Source organism: Narcine bancroftii, chromosome 1 (genome assembly GCF_036971445.1).
Source record: "Narcine bancroftii isolate sNarBan1 chromosome 1, sNarBan1.hap1, whole genome shotgun sequence".
Taxonomy (NCBI): Eukaryota; Metazoa; Chordata; class Chondrichthyes; order Torpediniformes; family Narcinidae; genus Narcine; species Narcine bancroftii.
Window position 1 is genome coordinate 273,211,367 of NC_091469.1, and position 19,339 is coordinate 273,230,705.

General features: G+C 42.5%; 2 long non-coding RNA genes across 3 annotated transcripts; one reads left to right on the plus strand and one right to left on the minus strand.

Annotated features, from left to right (window-relative positions):
* Positions 1 to 544: 544 nt before the first annotated feature.
* LOC138743796 (uncharacterized) lies at positions 545 to 3,658 on the plus strand. 2 transcript variants are annotated; one of them, XR_011345073.1, is made up of 4 exons: positions 545 to 620; positions 1,720 to 1,834; positions 2,846 to 3,132; positions 3,541 to 3,658. It is a non-coding gene; the product is annotated as an uncharacterized lncRNA (long non-coding RNA). The 2 variants fall into 2 exon arrangements; XR_011345072.1 differs by lacking the exons at positions 545 to 620; positions 1,720 to 1,834 and having other exon boundaries at positions 2,600 to 3,132.
* A 5,579-nt stretch (positions 3,659 to 9,237) lies between these two features.
* Positions 9,238 to 18,658, minus strand: LOC138743803 (uncharacterized). Its single transcript, XR_011345074.1, has 3 exons — positions 15,710 to 18,658; positions 12,673 to 12,734; positions 9,238 to 10,229 (listed from the first exon to the last, which is right to left on the minus strand). It is a non-coding gene; the product is annotated as an uncharacterized lncRNA (long non-coding RNA).
* Between the last annotated feature and the right edge of the window lie 681 nt (positions 18,659 to 19,339).

Genomic DNA, 19,339 nt, shown 5'->3' on the forward strand with positions numbered 1-19,339 from the left:
TGAGTCACAGTTTTGATCCCTTTGCAGTATCTGACATGGTCTTAAGAGTTGAAAAATAGTTCCCTCTTGGCACTTAACAGACATGCAGTATTGAAGTAAAATTACAAATTAGTTCCAAATTTAAAAATTATTCAGTGGCCCATAATTACCAGTTCTACTGAACTGAGCAAATCTTCAGTGGGCGTGTACATTCAATTGAAAAGGAAAGATTTGATAAGATCAAAATTTGGAAACAACATTGCACATCTTCCCATCACACTGGCAAAGAAATATAAGTGGGAAAACAACAGCTGCAATATGCCATTCAAAAGCGCAAGAAACACAGAAAGGATCCTGGGCAGAGCCCCCTGGTGTCAGGGCAATATTTGAGCAATGAATTACTTAATAACAGATAAAAAACACAAAAGTCACCTCCCACCCATTATTGCTATTTTATTTTCAACAACTGATCTTCAACTACAAAGCCAACAGTGCCAATGAACCAACTTTACATTGTTTTACCCCCATTGCCCTCTGAGCTGGGAACAATTGATATGAATGGATTTTGACCTGTTTGGAACAGGATAGTCCTGAATTCCTGGGATCACAAAAGGACTATCCAGTGAGTCGCAAATATGCAGGTATGGAATACTGGAGTTCCAGTTCACAGTTGCTGTGTTCTCAACTAAACCGGTTCTTTAAGAAACTAATAAAGCAGGGGCTGCATCTTAACTTCTCATCTGTGTAAGTTATAGATTATTTAGCCTAACTTCACAAAGCATCAAGCTGCTTGACCACACACTAGGAATGCCATGACTATTTTTCCCCAGCAAGTGGAAGACCACTTCAAACAGATTCAACATATATGCCAGATTTAATTATGGAGGATAAAATACGTATCATTTAGATTAGAAAAATCTGACAGGACAATTATCAGCTTTGAACTTGACATTATGGTAAGACCATTCAAATAGATAGGAACACTTTCCATTCAGTTGCCCTTATGGCAGAAATCTGCATATTTTCAACACAGCTTGACTAAAATCACTAGAACTCATCCAAAGGATCTCAGACTTTTAAATGCAGATTATATTCAATGCAAGTCAAATTTCCAAAAGCTTGTGTTCAGGTTTCAAGGGCACTCTGCAAGATGTTAGTCCCATTGAGTTATGGGTAGAAGTAAAACATGAAGATGGAAAATCAGGTGTTGTTACTGTTGCACTCTCCAGCCAGATGACATTAGCATTGACTTTTCCAGTTATTGCTAATCTGCTCTCCTCTCCCCCTCCCCACTTCCCTTCCCCTGTCCAGTTCTCCCTCCCTTCACTTAGCCATCCCACCTCCCCTTGATCTCTGCTGTCCCCTCTCTCCTTTCTCCACTGTCACCTCCTACCTTGCAACCACCCCTCCTCCCTACTCTTTTGTTCAGACACCTGCCGACATTTTACCATTCCTTGATGAAGGGATCAAGCCCGAAACGTCAGTTATGTATTTTTACCGTTGCTATATAAAGGACATTGCTTGGCCTGCTGAGTTTCTCCCACTGAGTTATAGTGTCACTTCCCAGTTTGAAGTGAAAGGAGGATTCTAATTTACAAGAGATTGCAGATGCTGTAATCTAGAGCAAAGAAGCAAATTGCTGGAAGAATTGAACAGGTTAGGCAGCATCTGCAAAGGCAAAAAGATAGGGCTGCTGCAGTATCTCGACCTGAAATGTTAACGATCCCTTTTCCTCCACAGATGCTGCTTGTGGGATGAACTGGGTGCAGGAAGAATGATGAAAGACCAGAAATGAAAAGTAGCTCATTCTAATTTGAAAACAAAATGAGCAGGCCTATTAAACAACAGTGATTTGGTATTAAATGCAATTGATTGTGATTTGAGATGGTGTCATAAGCCCAGTTTACCTGCACCTTTAGTTTCTGGAATACTGTGTATAATTCTGGTTGTCACGCTACAAGAAGGTTTTCAAGAGTGTGCAGAAGAAGTTAACAAGATGTTGTTTGGATTGAAGAGTATTGGCTACAAGAAGAGGATGGACAAACTTGGGTTGTTTTCACTGGGGTATTGGATGGTGAGGGGAGACCAGTTAGAAATATATAAAATTAAAAGAGGCATAGATAGGATAGATTATTTCTCACAAGGTACGAGATGGTGTATCTTTAAGATGAGAGGGAAAAGTTTAAAAGAAAAGTCTGAGGCAAATTCCCCCACCCCCTCACCACAGAGCAGCACACCCTGCTAGGGGAGGTGAAAGAATCAAGGTTTAAGAGGCATTTACAAAAATTAATGAAAAAGCAAGAAATAATGGGATATAGGTCTTATGCAAGCAGATAGGGTTAGATTAACATTGTGGTTGGCACAGACACGGTGGGCCAAGGGGCCTAGTTCTGTGCCGTACTGTTCTACGTTCCAAGATGCTCGATTCATTCCCACCTATTCAGAATCCCATTTCTGTGCTTTAATAAATTATAAATATCAGTCACATTCTTCAGAGTTACACCACAGGAGGACTGTCCCTTTAAATTTATATTGTGATTCATACATGTACAACTCATCAAAGGCCTTTGTTCTGCAATCTCTCTTTCATAGGGAAGGGCTTAAGCAAATGTTTAGCAAGTTAGTCATTACCCTAAGTTTATTTTGCTCAGTTGTATCATGAACTTTTAACTGTCCCAGAATTCTTTACCTTGTGTACACAAAGAAGTGAAACACTTCATGAAGTAATGTTTAGGTCATGAGATAAATGTCTAAAGATCTTCTAAGTAATAGGTTTCTCACCTCGCACCGATATCATAGTATTTGTATACAATTGCTCAGAGAGTCCTTTTCACACAAATGGTGTACAACCATCCTCTATTCTCAGGTGATGTTGAAGCAAGTTCAACTGAGCAATGACCTCTCATACACTGTTCAGAAGCACAGCCTCCCCGTACATGGACGATATCGCCATCTTCTGTTCAGACGCATGATCGGACCGCAGACTGATTGAGTCAGCAGGGTAAACCAGAAGAAGAGCGAGGCCATGCTCTTTGGGAACTGCTCTGAGAATAGATCATGATTAATGATCCTCTGCCCCTGATGACCCTGCATATCCTGAAGACACTGCTTATCCTGGAGGCACTACTGACCCTGATGTAATCTGAGCTACAGGTAGATTATTTTATTTAAGAAGGTAACTCACTAATGTCCTCTCTAAATGGAGTTAGTAAACATCTTAGTTATTGAAGTGCCTGTCATCGGGGTGTTGTAATAATTAGAGTGGCTTGGAGATAAATATGTTCCTTCCGTAAGTTATTGGGAAGTTGCCTTAATGAACAACATGTGATCAATTAAGGTCAAGTAAACATGGACAGTCATTGCAGTCCTTGCCATATCTAAGGAGAATAAAATAAGCCTATATAGAAAAATGGAATAAATGAAAAACAAATCTATTAAAACTGTTTCTTTTGGAAACTCAAAGATAATATAATAATTTTAAAGTTGTTCATGATGTTTGGATTCCATTATGTTATTTCCATATGTTAACAGTAGCAAGCTAAAAAGCTTCTATTTTCTCAGGAAAGGTCCATATCCAAGGATGATGTGGGGGCTTCCTTCAGGAGAGTGAATTCAAGGAAAGCATCCAGTCTGGATGGAGTACCCGGCTGTGTATTAAAACTCTGTGCTGACCAATGTATTCATGGGTATCTTCAACATCTCGCTCCAGCAGGGCATGGTACCCATCTGTTTCAAAGAGGCATCAATCGTACCGGTGCCCAAGAAGAGTGTGGTAACTTCCCTTAATGACTACTGACCGGTAGCACTCACATCAACAATGATGGTGTTTTGAAAGGCTGGTGTTGAAGCATATCAGATCCTATCTGAGCAGCGACATGGATACATTCCATTTCGCCTATCGTAGCAACAGGTCTACAGAAGACGCCCTCTCACTGGCTCTACATAAAGACCTGGAACACCTGGACAGCAAATGTGCACACATCAGGATGCTCCTTATTGACTACAGTTTGATATTCAACACCATTATCCCCTTAAAACTGATCAGCAAACTCCAAGACCTGGGATTCAATTCCCCACTGTGTAATTGGATCCTCACCTATGTGAGAAACAGAAGTACCTTCACAGAATTTGCTCGAGACAAAAATTGAGAACAAAGAACATTTATTGTACAACAATGCAAAGTTGGGTGCTTCCCCTTACCCTGGGAATACGCACATACACTGGGGCTCACCCAACTTTTATACAGTTCATTTCAGTGTAGAGGTACCCTCCCCCTTACATTCTTCTACCTCCTGGATGAGTTTGGCATTAGGCAACCTATCTGCCTACCTGCTGTTTCTGTGAACTTGGAGGATGAGAGGGTATCCTGTCGGTGTCCCATCATGTCATTGTCCTTATTGTCCTTATATATTCACAAACCTGCCTTTGTCCTTATTCACACCTTCCCGACCCTCAGGGCTTACTAACTTCTTATATGCAGAACTTGCTAATTCTGTCCAAAAGGCTAGAAAACCCTTATCTTATTCAGACTAACTTTACTTCCTACATTCTATTATCTATCCTTATCCTATTCATACTGGCTTTATTCATTACACATATATCCATACTAGTTTTCTTCATCTTTCGTATTTTCATATTAGTTTTACTCATCTCTCACAATCCTCACTTTTCTTTTAGCTACGCTTCGTGAATTCTCAACTGGAATGTATTACTTGTAAACTTGGTCTTTTTCCCAGCGAGTCAGTAAACGAACTGCAGTCTCAGCATCATCAGACAGAATTTGGGAAACATACATCCTTTGGGTTATAGTGATCTGATGAGGGGTTTGTTGAATTAAATACTGCACACAAGTCTTTAGGCAGGGGAGCACCATAATGGCCAGAATAGCGAAGTCCAGCTGCTATAACCGCCTGACCGTTGTGAGCATTGTCATTAACCAGTCTTTCACAAACGCTGCCTTCAGCAGGCAACGAGTAATCGAGAGCCAGGCAGTTTTGTTGAAATGTGGCTCGTATCTGTCGTCTTTCTTCAGCCCATAAATTCAGGGCAATCGCTGTCTGTTCGGTGATGATCTCCAAGGCTGCCTGGAGTCTGATTAAACGATTTAAATGCCAAGCAGCTGTGGTGTTCTGGAGCAGCTTACGTCGATTACAGCTGGAACTCCCCTTACGGTGGTGGTGCTTAACATTCCGAATATCTGTGTGACCCAAAGGATGATTTACAGGAGACCAAGTTGGGGAGGGGTGTTTCTTGTCACTGAACCTGTGAGTTGCAGCTTGTCTGCGAACATTAGCATAAGTATCACTGAACCTGTGAGTTGCAGCCTGTCTGTGAACATTAGCATATATATTCACTCTATCTCTGCTACATGTACAATCCTGACTACCATTCTGTCTGTCATTGTCCCACCATCTTCTTTGTGCTATCTCTTTAAAACTCCTCTTTTTAATACCTGTAGAGGCCGAAATACAAATCAAATCTACTCCCCTAGGGTCGTTCTGTTCCCCTGGTCCATGTTGGGATCCTATATTAACCCATACTAAATAAGGTACCCCACTATGACTATACTCTATAGCTGCACCCTGTCTGCATTCTAAAGGTAAATAATTGTCACCTCTGTGGCCCCTATTCCAGGAGGACTTAATACATTGTGAGCAATTTGGTGATTTCCCAAAATTGGGAACCAACAAGTAAACAAAACAGCAAATGGTAAAAACAACATTACAGCACTTTTTCCCCACGTTGTGTAACTTTCAGATCAGAAGGATGAAGGACTGCACGCCAGGTGGAGGGTAGATGATCAATGTCGTTAGTCTGTGGTTCAGCAGCTCGTTTAATTCATTGGATGTGGCTCCATCCCTTTTCTTTCGTTCGCACGGCAGTGTCTGTAATCAAAAGTACACAATAGGGGCCATCCCAGACAGGTTTTAGTTGGTGATCTTGCCATGCTTTTATGTATACCCAATCACCAGGTTTAATAGAATGAATAGGATACTCTAGGGGTGGGGTTTGAGCTAATAAACCCTTCTGTCGTAAGTCATACAGAGAAGTAGAAAGTCCCTGTAAATATTTAGATATGTACTGGTCATTAGCCTCAGGGATAGGGGTATCAGTGTGGAATCCCATGTAAGGAAGACCAAACATCATTTCATATGGTGAGACAGCAAGGTCCTTACGAGGAGCTGTGCGAGTCCTAATTAAAGCTAAGGGTAAGCATTTAATCCAGGAGAGGCCACTTTCCTCATGAAGTCGAGTGAGCTGATTTTTCAAGGTCTGATTCATTCGTTCAACATGGCCTGAGCTCTGGAGGTGCCATGGGGTATGTAGCTGCCAATCTATTCCCAGTATTTTACACACACCCTGGAGTACCTGAGAGGTAAAATGTGTACCTCGATCTGAGTCAATGGTTTGAATCATACCATATCGTGGAATCACAGACTCCAGTAGTATCCTGATAACGGTGCTGGCACGATCATTAGGGGTCGGGAAAGCCTCAACCCATCATGTGAAATGATCTACCATCACCAGGAAGTATTTGTAAACCCCTATCTTAGGTAATTCCGTAAAATCAATTTGATCCGTTGAAATGGGCGTACAGCTATATCATGACCGCCAGGCATTACCTGGCACATAACTTTCTTATTTACTCTCTGACAGTTTGGACAACCCCGAGTACTCTGCTTGGCTATAGTGTATATTCCCGAGCAATGAAAAGACCATACAAAAGTATCCACAAGTGCCTGTGTTCCCCAGTGTGTCTGCTGGTGGAGCTGATCAATAATTTGCCGAGCCAAGGCTTAGTTCAGCACTTGGCGTCCTTCTGCCGTCCACCACAACCCATCAACAGTTTGACGCATTCCCTGGTCCTTCATGTAAACCTCCTCTTCCCGTGAAAAGATGGGAGTCTTTTGAACCTCATATGGAGTGGGCAGTAACAGCTGCATGTCTATTTTCTCCGTGAGCGCAGCCTGTTTGGCAGCTGCATCTGCCTGTCTGTTCCCCTGTGCTTCAGGACTGTCACCACTTTGATGGCTCCGTACATGAACTACAGCTACTTCCTCAGGTAATGTAAGAGCATCTAGAGATTGGACAATTAAGTTTTCATGGATCAACTTTTGTCCTTTCCCAGTTATCATTCCCCGCTCTTTCCAGATCTTCCCAAAGGTGTGCACTACACCAAAAGAGTACTTTGAGTCTGTGTAGATAGTGCCCACCTTGTTCTCTAGACCCTGGAGAGCTCTACAGAGGGCATACAATTCACAAGATTGTGCTGACCAATGACCGGGAAGGCAACCGGCTTCAATCACTACTCCTTCCTTCCCATCCACTACACTATACCCGCTATAGCGAGTGCCATCAATGCAACGGGAAGATCCATCAATAAACCACCTTTCACCCTCCTGTAAAGGCTCATCGCTTAAATCCTCTATAATTTTGGTCTGTAAATCTATTACCTCTAAACATACATGCTCTAAATCATTTATGGTATTGTCAGAATTTGGAGAAACCAAGAAAGCTGCTGGATTGTGTTCTTTATTTGTAATCAGGGTCAAATCATCCCTATCCATTAGGATCACTTCATATTTTAAAATTCTAGAATCTGTAAGCCACCTTCCAGCACATTGTAAGAGAATATTGCGGACTGTGTGAGGGGTGTGAACTATCATCGGGGTACCAAACATAATCTTTTGTCCTTCCTCAATTAAAATAGCAGTGGCTTCGATGGCTTGCACACATTCTGGCCAACCACGACAAACAGGGTCTAAAACTTTTGACAGAAAAGCAACTGGCTGTCTACAGCCTGCCCTCTCTTGTGTTAGTACTCTGGTGGCCACACCTCCTTTCGCATTGGTATATAGGTCAAATGGCTTATTTAGGTCGGGTAAAGCCAACACTGGGGCGCTAATAAGGCGCTGTTTCACCAAGTTAAAATCTTTAATCTCTTCCACTGTCCAGACAACAGCTTCGTCCCCTAGAATCGTGAGTTTATCATAGAGAAATCTGACCAGGCTAGAATAATTTTCAATCCAGATTCTACAGTATCCCACTAAACCAAGGAATTTCCTAAGTTCTTGGGCATTCTTGGGAGGTGGGATCTCTAGAATACCACGTATCCTCTCTGGACTTATTTTCCTAGTCCCCTGACTCACCAGATGACCTAAGTATTTAACTTCTGATTGAACAAATTGTAATTTGGATTCGCTCACCCTGAGACCCTTATTCTCCAGAAAATTCAAAAGTTCAACAGTATACTGTTTAACTAATTTGTACGTTTTTCCCGTGATTAACAAATCATCAACATATTGTATCAACTGGCAATTCTCTCTCCGAGGAGCCTCGTCTAGTAATAAATTTGGTGATTCTGTAAAGCCCTGGGAAGGACCGTCCACTGGTATTGATTCTTGCGTCCAGTAAAAGGATTTTCCCATTCAAAGGTGTTAGAAATTGAAGTACCTTTAAAGAAATTGCTCGAGACAAAAATTGAGAATAAAGAACATTTATTTTACAACAATGCAAAGTTGGGTGCTTCCCCTTACCCTGGGAATACACACACATACTGGGGCTCACCCAACTTTTATACAGTCAATTTCAGTATCAGAGTGCCCTCCCCCTTACATTCTTCTGCCCCCTGGATGGGTTTGGCATAGGCAATCCTTCCTGCCTACGTGCAGTTTCAGTACACTTGGAGGACCAGGGGGTATCCTGTGGGTGTCCCATCATGTCATTGTCCTTATTCACACCTTCCTGATTCTCGGGGCTACAGTCTCTTGGTATGCAGAGTTGACTCATCCTATCTAGGGTTGGCTAATTTAATGTGTATAAATCTGTGTAAGGTTAGCTAATTAGATATGTAGGACTTGGTACTTCTATCTAGGGCTAGGAGACCTTTATCTGATCCAGACTACCTCAACTTCCTACATTCTATTGTACCTTACCATTCCTTATCTTAGTCTTATGGTCTTGTCACAAAGACTAGAAGATTCTTATGTTAATCGTGCTGACTCTGCTTTCCTGCATCCTAATCCCCAAGCTCATCCTGTTTGTACTGGTTACAGCCATTAACTGATGAATTTTAGTTTCTTCCATGTTCATAATTTTAGATCAATTTTCCCATCTCTCACTTTTCTTTTAGATCAGTAACACTGATCTTTCACCATGATCAGTGTTACTGATCTTTGGTTACTGGTGTCAGTGTGACTGATCCCCCCCCCCCCCACCCCCACTCCTTACTTTTCTTTTAGATCAGTAATACTGATCTTTCAAGTGTAAGGTGTTGTTTTACCCAGCTGGTCAATAACCGAATTGTAATACCTGTGTAAAGTCTTTAGGTAGGGGAGCACCATGAAGGTCAGAGTAGCGAGTCCAGCTGCTTATTAGGGTTGCGAGTATCAGGCTCCAGTTCTCAGTAAAGAGTCTAGTCCATCCCACATCAGTCCGAAGTTGCCACGTCTGAACATGGGCATGGGCAGATTCACGTTGAAATCTTGAAGCAGTGTCTTTAACCGCCCGACTTTTGTAAGCTTTGTCCTGACGAAGTATGTGAGAAACGCTGCCTTCAGCAGCGAACGAGTAGCAGTAGTCAGGCGGTTCCGTTGAATTGTGGCTAGTATCTGATGTCCTCTTCAGCCCCGAACCCTAGGGCCACCGATCTCCGAAGGCTGTCTGGAGTCTGATATTGAGGTGCCAAGCAGCTCACGTTGTTGGTAACTGGTGCTCCCCTTCACGGGGTGATGAAAAGAGACCAAGCTGGGGGGGGGGGGCGATTGTTTCTCGTGATTTAATTGTGTTTTGCAGCTTGCCTGTGAGTCTCTCCCTATGTGTGAAATGTACATTGATTAATCACTATGTAGGCTGTTAACTGACTATCGCTACTGTGTTCCCCCTGGTCCGTATTGAAAATGCCCTAAATCTATGCCCTGTCTACACTGTAAAGTAGCACAATTGTAACCTCTGCTGCCCCTATTCCAGGAGGACTTAAAACATAGTGAGTACTGAAGTGACATATACAGTTAACAAACAATACCCCAATAAATTAATAAACAGTTAAAAAAATAAACAGTTAAAAATACAACAATAAATGTAACATTACGGCACTTTGTCATGGCGCAGTGTAAGTTTCAGGTCTGAAGGATGAGGAACTGCACGCCAGGTTGAGGGTTGAGTCTGTGTGTCGTGATGTTGTGGTTCGGAAGCTGGTTTGCTTCTTTGAATGTGGGTCCAGCCTTTCTCTCTTGTTCTTACTGCGGTGTCTGTAATTAAAAGTACACAGTAGGGACCATCCCAGGCAGGTTTTAGTTGATCCTCTTGCCATGCTTTTACATATAACCAATCACTAGATTTTAATAAAATGAATAACAATCTGACTTTCCTTTGTGTTAGTGTAAAAATTGTAAAATGAAACACAAACCATATTTCCATGGGTTTTGAATATGTTAGACCTTATTAAAATGCAGTTGGAGCTGCTTGTCTGTATGGGGCACAACCCTCCAATTTGTTAGAGTGAGTACATAACAGACATTGCAGCACAAGAGCCCCTGCAAGAGAACTTGAAACATATTCAACCTTTAGTTCTGCCTTAAGAACACAATTAGCCATAATGATTCAGCGAGTGATATTAACTGTATTGTAACTGAATTTATTTTAAAATAGCCGAGTGGGAATAAGACATGTCTTTTTTGCTGCCGACGGCAATGAATTTGACGATTATTTAACATCGCTATTGTAATTGTAAAATTAAATGCCTTGTGCCACAGCTCACAACCATATTCCATATAATAACCATATAATAGTACGGAAACAGGCCATATTGGCCCTTCTAGTCCGCACCGATTTACATGATATTCCAACTAGTTCAACCTACCTACTCCCTGCCCATTACCCTCCAACCCCCTCACATCGATGTACTCATCACTGCCACTGTAATATAGTTGAACTAACTGCTACACTATCCAAAGTGAGACAAGAGCCCATGCATTTTCTGACTAAAGGTCACAAGTGCAGCCAACAGACTACTTCAAGGCACTTTCAGCCTTGCTCCTCTGTGCAGCCATGTAATCTTTGAGAAGAGGCAAACATAACCAAGGGCATTAAGAGGGTAAAAATCTGGCAATTTTCTCTCCACAGAGAGCATTGGGGAGCTTGGAACCGATTGTTGATTTTGTAAAATGAAGTTGAACAGGCTTGTACACATTTTCAGACTGCTTGTGCAGTGAGTGCCATACACCATGGTCTTCTGATTCATTGGTGAGGAGGTGATCAGTAAGATGCAGCAGTGGAAGCGCTTGCTCAAAGGCTGGAGGAAAATTAGACTTAGACCTAGATTTGTCAGAATGATAAGAGTTTATCTAAAGCTGGCTGTAGATAGAAGAACATCACAGGTGCTCCTCAATTTACGATAGGGTTGCGTTCCAGCAGACCCAGCATAAGTTGAAAAAAAATCTTAATTGGAGACGTACCTTGTCTAACATTGACAGCACTGTATCAGTCCTCATACTGATCCCGCTGCCCCACTCTCTAACGACAGCGCTGTATCAGTCCCCATACGGATCCCGCTGCCCCACTCTCTAACGACAGCGCTGTATCAGTCCCCATACGGATCCCGCTGCCCCACTCTCTAATGACAGCGCTGTATCAGTCCCCATACGGATCCCACTACCCTGCTCTCTCCCAACAGTCCCTGTAAGCTTTCCGAAAATGTGATTAACCAACGAGGCTACAAAAAATTTACCTTAGAGGAATTATCAAAGTTTATTGGAAAAATCAACGATGCTTGTGATGACCTTTAACACATTATATGAAAGTAAATGACAGTCATGCTATTGTGTCATCGTAAAATCATAAGTAGGGGAGCACCTGTATTACCTTTCATATTTTTCCAATGTTGATTGCACACACAATCATTTAAGTACCAGCTAGATTCTATAATATTGTACTTAAAGTTTTGCTGCATGAATCCTGGAGCTTGTGGAGTCATTAGTGAATCAAGAAATATTGGTGCCATGCCAATTTCTCTGTACTATGCCAATTTCCCAGTCCTGAAGCCGGGACGTAGTGAATAGTATCAGGTACAAGATCTGTGAGTAATTAATGCTATTATTATTCCTATGCGCCCAATTGTTCTGAACGATGCCACCAATTTAAATCATATTCCACCTATTGCAGTACTCACACACCACCATAGACCAGTTCGCAGGTTTATTTCTCCATTAAGCTGAATCCAGTCGCGCAAGGTTTACCTCCGTGATTATTTACAATGTAACTTCCGCACTACCGGATTTAAATATAAACCTGATGAATGGGGAAAGTTATCATGAATTAAATAACAGCAGCAATACAGAGAAATTGTGCTGAGGCATTAATTTCACTCCGGAGGAAAATGCACCAGAGAAATGAATGATTAAACTTATAGGAATCCCCATAGGAATCCCCAGAGGTATCTTTATTCTCCAGAGGTGGGTGATCTTTAAACTCACGGACCTTGACTGCTGAATGTGTAGAAGAAATGTACTAAATCTATTGATAGGGCTCCATACCTCTAACTGCAAGACAAGAGCCTGAAGCCTCAATTTCAAGTGCCACAGTGCACTTAAAGGGACATGCACACTCCCCCTTCAACTGGCTGATCCAGCCACTTTACACATCAGATCCTTTCTTTATCTTACATACACTTAAAATAAGATGTGTAGAACTCACCCTATTTGCGCAAACATTTCTCCCTGCAAATGTTATAACATCACGCAACTCTCAGGTACTCCCTGTGCAAAATCACATTTGAATACAATTTATTTCATAAATTGGAATTAACTGGTAGTTAAATTCGCTAATTCTACAGTATTGAAAAACGATCATTTATGACATTTAATTTTTAGCATGAATTTTAATCAATATTGGTCAGTGACTGAAGTGGGAAGTCATGATTTATGAAATTATCTCTGGTCTCTACTCTCCCACTCCCGACGCTTCTCCCAACATTCAGGAGCTGGCACACAGTCCCTGCCTTTTTCATGTTACTCATCTACTATTCCTTTAACTGCTTGCATCAAAATGTTAGCCTTTGCTTTCTGCTTATCCTCAGATGTCTGGACAAATGCTTTTTGTGTGATCTGTAGAAGCTGGGTTATTCCCTGCTCATGCCAATTTTTTGTCTTTTAGTTTCTTCCATGTTCATAATTTTACATCAATTTTCCCATCTCTCACAATGGCAAACATGTCTCTGCTCTCTGTTGCTAATGGACAGGTCCAAAAAGCATCTTTGAGGTCAATCACACTAAACCATTTACTATGGAGATTGATTTTACCCATTATCGTATAGGGATTAGGTACAACAGGGTGACGGGTGAGAATAATTTTGTTCAGCTCCCTCAAGTCCTGCACTAATCGATAGGTACCGTCTGGTTTTTGGACAGGTAAAATTGGGGTATTAAAAGGTGACATACAAGGTTCGAGTATACCATCTTTCACCAACTGGTCAATTACTGGCTGCAGCCCCTTTCGGCCAGCCATAGGAATTGGGTACTGTTTTCGTCTAATTACTTGCTCAGGATCTTTTAAAGTAACTTGCAGGGGAGGAATATCTAACACTCCTCTATTGCCTCTTTTTGCCCATACTCCAGGATTTATTAGTTCCCGATCCTCCTCCGTCAATACATACAATTGAACCCCGATACCTGATACCAGTGGCCTGGTGCCGATAGCCAAATGGTCCTGTAAATCTCGTCCTAACAAACAAACTCCGGCTTGGGGAACTAGTAAAATATCCTCTGTTATTATCTTTTCTCCCATTTTTATTCTTACATCCCTTAATACTGGGACCGTAAAATCTCTTCCTCCTACTCCCGAAATCATCACTGTCCCCTCTATCTTAACACCCTCGGGTGGTTGTAAAATACTAGACCGGGCTGCCCCAGAATCTACTAAAAAGGTCATCTTGTCACTGTGGGGTCCTATGCTTAAATTTACCAATGGTTCTCCGTGCAGCCCCATGGTGTGTATTTACTGAGAACCGTGACCCCCCTATTCATAATCTGCTTCCATCAGGGCATAAGATCACGTCTCCCTGGCTCGCATTGGGTATTCTCTCTTAAAGTGTCCCTCCTTTTTACAATGGTAGCAAACTAATGCTCCTGTTTCCCAATTCCTACCAGGGTCTCCACAGGGTTCCAGGAATGGTCGTCGTCACCGGAATTCTCCTCTACCCCTGCCTCTGCTCTGGTCTCTACTTCCCCACTTCTGGTGCTCCTCCCAACGTCCAGGAGCTGGTACACAGACTCTACCCTTTCCTTGCTGTCCCTCCACGACTTCCTTGACTGCCTGCATCAAAATCTTAGCCTTCCCTTTCTGTTTATCCTCAGACCTCTGGATGTATGCCCTTTGTGCGATCTGTAAAAGCTGTGTTATTCCCTGTTCATGCCAATTCTCAGTCTTCTGCAATTTCCTTCTAATGTCTGGGGCTGAGTTTGTAATGAAGCCCGTTAATACCAATTGTTCACCCGCTGGGGATTCTATATCCAGACCCCCATATTGCTGTATGGCCGTATGCAATTTATTCAGAAATGCAGAGGGGGTCTCCTCGGGACCTTGGGGAACCTCAAATGCTTTCTTAAAATTCTGTCCCTTTGGAACAGATTCCTTGATTCCTTTTATCAGATTAACCCTATATTCCTCCATTAATGTGTGACCATCATTAGTATTCTTATCCCAATTTGGTTTTGCCAGGGGGAATTTAAGTTCCCCAGGCATCGCCTCTGGTCCCCCTTGCTGTTCCCTATCCCAGACTCTAATCCCTGCCTGGCAAATCATTCCACGTTCATCCAAAGTGAACAGAGCCCTAAAGATCGATGTTAACTCATCCCATGTATATATATTTGGTCCCAAAAATTGATCTAATTGTTCGGCACATCCCTGAGGATTGTCTATCAGGGAGGTCATTTCTCTCTTAAAGTTAGTCAGGGGCACATTTACGAAACCAAGACCCCCTCCCACGGGAACTTCCCGTAAAGGTCTCATCCAGTTAATTTCTGGCTTATAATGTCTAGGTTCCTGCTCTCCGGGAAATGAATCAAAGGGTTCTGCCCTTTCCTCCCGGAGGGTCTCACACTGTTTTGAGTCCAAGTCTCCTCCCTCTCTTGTCAATTGAGGTGGTAATCTAGTACTTTGTGAACGGGTCATCATACCACCCCTACTTTCTTCTCCTTTCTTTAGCTGTGGGGGAGGAGGGGAAGGTGAAGAAGGGTAGAGCATAGGAGAGAGGGGAAAGATAGGAGCCGGCATAGGAGGAGCATAAGGTGGAGGAAGGGAATGTAACACATCCCATCCTTGTGTTTCACGGACAAAAGGTTCCTCATCCTTCTTGTCCTTACATTCCTTTTCATTCAAAACCAGTTGATCAACCAATCCACTGAGCCAACAGGCTGCATATTTTCTGCTCTCAATATTATCTCTTTGGTTTTGATAGAGCCAGATGTTCAATGCCTGACACATCCAGTCATCATCGGATCCGAACTTTGGCCAATATACTGAATTCCTTTTTATCGGGCTTTTAACCCATTCCAGACAGCAATACCTGACCATGGTCTGTTTGTCTTTCCCGCGGGTTCTCCCCGCACCCCAATCAGATAGCATTAATCCTAATGGACTTTGCTTAGTTATCTGATCGACCCGTCCTTCCTTAGGACTATCTCCAATGCTACTCACACCTCCCATACTAACAGGTAAGTAAAATTCCTCTTACCGGGATCCAGTAGCTATTCCTAGTGCGCTTCCTTAATGTCCTCCCATCGTTTGTTCTCAATGCCTCTTCTCGGATATCACTCGCTTCATCCTCTGACCAGTCACCCGCCGTCCGTGAGTCCAGCTGAATCAGCCAGGGTGCACCTACCCTTGTCGTCGGGCACTGTGGAGGGAGTGGGATCCCGGACGAGCCCTCATTTGTGAGAAACAGAAGTACCTTCACAGAATTTGCTCGAGACAAAAATTGAGAACAAAGAACATTTATTATACAACAATGCAAAGTTGGGTGCTTCCCCTTACCCTGGGAATACGCACTCATACTGGGGCTCACCCAACTTTTATACAGTTCATTTCAGTGTAGAGGTACCCTCCCCCTTACATTCTTCTGCCTCCTGGATGAGTTTGGCATTAGGCAATCTGTCTGCCTACCTGCTGTTTCTGTGAACTTGGAGGATCAGAGGTATCCTGTCGGTGTCCCATCATGTCATTGTCCTTATTCACACCTTCCCGACCCTCAGGGCTTACTAACTTCTTATATGCAGAACTTGCTAATAAAGGCTGTTTCACCCAAACTCTTCCCTCAGTACCTGCCCTGGAACCAGGCCAGCAACATGTATGATGTGTTGATGTTTTAAGGTGATTAAAACCTATTAATCACAACCTTCTGTCTAATGTGGTTGATCAATAGTGCTACAGGTGGAAAATGTGCTGACTGGCTGCATCACCATTGAGAACTTTTACAGGGAAAGCTGACATCGGAGAGAGTAGCGATCATCAAGGATGCACCCAGCACACCCTTTGCTCTCGCTGCTACAATCACGAAAGAGGCGTAGGTGCCACAAGACTTGCACCATCAGGTTCAGGAACAGCTGCTCCCCCTCCATCATCAGACTGCTCAACGACAAACTCAATCAGGGACTCATTTAAGGACTCTTACATTTTATTGTTCATTTTTTTCTCCTCTCTGAATTGCAGAGTTATTTATATTTCTTTATTTGTTTACAGGTGCACATTGTGTACAATTTTTTTTGCCTTACTGATGTGGTAACTCTGCCTGGCTCACAAGAAAAATAATCTGAGGGTTGTATGTGATGTCATGCATGTATTCTGACAATAAATCGGAATTGTTGCTGTTTTCAGGATAAGAAATAACCATTTGAGCATGAATTAGAACGGGTTTGTATCATGAAGTGAATGAATGCAGTTTGCTTCTTTTTAGTTAAAATTAAAAGGCCTCCTGCTTCCCAGCCAAAGATTGATTAATCTTCTTTGCAACAATGTATAAAGTGCCTGGCAGACCTTGACTTTAGGTCATTACCATTGTTAGGATGTAGGCAAGGTGATGCTGATGTGCACAGAGGAAGCTGGCAAATCCAACAGTTTCTGTCCGTGAATAATGTCTTTGGCTGACGTTTGATCAGGGCGAGGCAAAGGAATTCCTCGCCAATTAAATTATTCAGATTTGGCCCATTCTTTCTTCACTAGAAACTGCCTCCCCTCTCTTTAATGATACACATAAATAGCAAAGTCTTTCAGATAAGGCACCAGGAAGAGAGGACAAGAATGCTGACTTAACCGTGGTGGAGGTCAACAGGAAATAAAATTCAGAATCTCAGGGATGACTTGGCTGTAAATCAGTCAAGTTGAACCCACAAAGAAGAAAAGACAAACAATTTATGATGGACTGAGCTACCCTTCTGTAATGGAGCTAGTTAACCACTCTGTTACTGAAGTGCCTGTAAACAGACTGATGGGAGCAATTAAATTAGGGTAGCTTGGAGACAAATACCTTCCTTAAATAAACAATTTGATAAATCACTTTTATTCTAGAGGCAGCACATACAGGCAGAATGATATCGCTGATAAGTGACTCACTGAAGTGTTTGACACAATTTGTATTATGGTGTCAATTTGACCAGGGATGGTGGGTGCACACATCTCTGTGAACTACATCACAAAAGGATGTATTACATTTATTCAATCTCCTTCACTCAGTTTTAGGAGTGAGATGAAGCAGATGTGGAGTCAGAGCTCTTCCTTTCCCCAAATACTCTACCTCAGCTATTCCACCAGAGTGAATCTCACCTCCATCTGCCTGTTGAAAATGCTTATTAAATAATGCTTATTTATTGCAGTGGGATTTAACTAAAATTTGTATAGTGACATTGTACTGAACATTCATATACACAACCCACAATCTTTTGGCCAATTGTCTTTAATCTCCTCAGAAAATAGAAACAGGTGCCACGTGGCTAATACGTTGGACTTCTACTGCAGTTACATTTCATAGATTATGTAAAAATTTATGGAACTGCTGCAGGAACTCAGCAGGTCTCACAGAATTCCAAAGAGGTACCAACATTTCAGGCCTGAGTCCTTCTTCAAAGTATAAGCAAAGAACAGGAAGGCGTTAAGAAAAATGACTGAAGACTGGCAGGGGGAGGAGTCCAACAAAAGGTGTTAATTGGATATGATGAGGAGATAATTTTGTCTCTGTGAAGGAGACAAAGGGAAAAGGGGAGAGAGAGTGAAAAAGAGAAAAACAAAGTTGAGGGAAAGGCAACAGGGGGAAGATAAAGAGTGGGAGGTAATATGCCATCCATTTGGAGGAGGCTTAGATGGAAGATGAGGTGTCGTTCCACCAATTTGCAGGTGGTCTCAATCTGGCAGTGCACGAAAGCATAGACAGACATGTCAGCAAGGGAATGGGATGGGGAATTGAAATGGGTGGCCACTGGGAGATGCACACTATTGTTGCAGACAGAGCCAAAATGCTCAACAGAGTGATTTCCCCAGTTTCTGTCCAGTCTCCCCGATGTAGAGGAGACCACAACAGGAGCATCAGATGCAGATTCACAAATGAAAGGACTGTTTGGGGCCCCAAACTGTGGTGAGGAAGGAGGTGTGGGTACATTTGGAGCATGTCCTGTAGTCACATCTTCTATGTACACCAGCATCTTCTTGCCTAAATCCTAACAATGGGAATGAGCTAAAGTCAAGGTCTGCCTGGCACTTTATACATTGTTGGAAAGAAGATTAATCAAGCTTTTCCCTGGAAGTAGGAGGCCTTTTAATTTTGCCAATTTTGATTGGGGGTGGAAGGAGGAGTGAACAAGGGAGTCATGGAGGGAGAGGTCCCTGCAGAAGGTGGGGAGGGGAGTATATGTATAGTGGTGGGATCAAGTAGTAGGTGGCAGAAATGGCACAGGAGGATATGTTGGACACAGAGGCTGATGGGGTAGTAGGTGAGGACAAGGGGAATCTTTTCCTTATTGCACATGGGGAGGAGGGGGCCAGGGCATGTGTGCAGGTAATGGAGGATATGTGGGTGAGTGTTGAGTTGATGGTGTTATCTGCATATGGTTTCCATTTTTGATTTAAAGTACTGCAAAGCATTATGAAATGCTTAAACAGTGTGTGGAAAGAGAAACATTGTTAATATGCCTCAGGTTAAAGACTCTCACATTCTGATGAAGGCTTTCTGACCTGAATATTGACTCTGTTTCTCTCTCCACAAATGTTTCCAGCATTTGTTTTTATTTCAGATTTTCAGCAGCTGCAGTTTTTAAAAATTTTCATCCAGTGAAGCTTGCTAGTTGCACTAAGATTAAGTGAGTTTTGGGTGGAGTGT